The 1,114-nt window shown below is 42.0% G+C and overlaps 1 pseudogene; it reads left to right on the top strand.

Annotated features, from left to right (window-relative positions):
* Positions 1 to 342: 342 nt before the first annotated feature.
* LOC127196148 (40S ribosomal protein S25-like) lies at positions 343 to 799 on the top strand (annotated as a pseudogene).
* Positions 800 to 1,114: the final 315 nt, after the last annotated feature.

Genomic DNA, 1,114 nt, shown 5'->3' with positions numbered 1-1,114 from the left:
TACCAGGACGGGCCAGAATGTAGGTAGAAATTTCCTGAGTGGAATCCACTTCCTTGGCAAGGCATTCATTCATACAAAAGTGGTTAATCAGATTACTATAGACCCTTTAGTATAGGCTGGGAAGAAAACAACAAATGAAACACCTCCAGTGGCTCGAGGCAGACAAGTATAAGGTAAGCTACTCCTTCCAAATTAGTGAGAATGTTATAATCTAGCTCATATAGAATTATCTTCCTGAAACATCTATATATTATAGAAATGAGCCCACTTTATAGGTGCACCCACAGAAGAATGAATGAGACTGCAAATGTGTGTGCACAGCCTTTTCTTCCGACATCTTAGTGAGGCTGCAGTGGTTGTCGCCAGTCTCCTAGCTTCGCCATGCCACCCAAGGACGACAAGAAGAAGAAAGATGCTGGAAAGCCGGCCAAAAAAAGACAAAGGCCCAGTAAATAAGTCTGGTGGCAAGGCCAAAAAGAAGAAGTGGTCCAAAGGCAAAGTTTGGGACAACCGCAACAATTTAGTCCTGTTTGACAAAGCCACATATGACAAACTCTGTAAGGAAGTTCCCAAGTATAAGTTTATTACTCCAGCTGTGGTCTCTGAGAGAGACTGAAGACTCACAGTTCCCTGGCCAGGGCAGCCCTTCAGGAGCTACTTAGTAAAGGACTTATCAAGCGGGTTTGGAAGCACAGAGCCCAAGTAATTTACACAAGAAACACAAAGAGTGGAGATGCCCCAGCTGCTGGTGACGATGCATAAGCAGGCTAAATCAGCTGTACATTTGGGAAAATAAAACTTTATTAAATAAAAAAATGTATATGCACAATCACATTTGTTGTCTCTCATGAGATCCTGAAAGTATAAAAAAGAAAAAATGAACCTCTCTCACACAGACATATGAACCAGACTTCACCATTTAATACAATGGCTGTCCCTTTAAGGGATGTCTGGAGTCACTGCCCCGCCCAGCCCCATAAGCACAATGGAACATTTTCCTTAAGATTACCTCACTCCTGCTGACCCACACAGGAAATAATTATTTTGGTAGTCTCCCATAAACAGTAAAATATACTTGCTTGAAAAATAAGCTCTTTGACCCTGTAAAGTCAGT

The sequence above is a fragment of the Acomys russatus genome, chromosome 12, assembly GCF_903995435.1.
Source record: "Acomys russatus chromosome 12, mAcoRus1.1, whole genome shotgun sequence".
NCBI classification, from domain to species: Eukaryota; Metazoa; Chordata; class Mammalia; order Rodentia; family Muridae; genus Acomys; species Acomys russatus.
The sequence above is the reverse complement of the archived record's forward strand: the minus strand, read 5'-3'. Positions and strand labels throughout refer to the sequence as shown.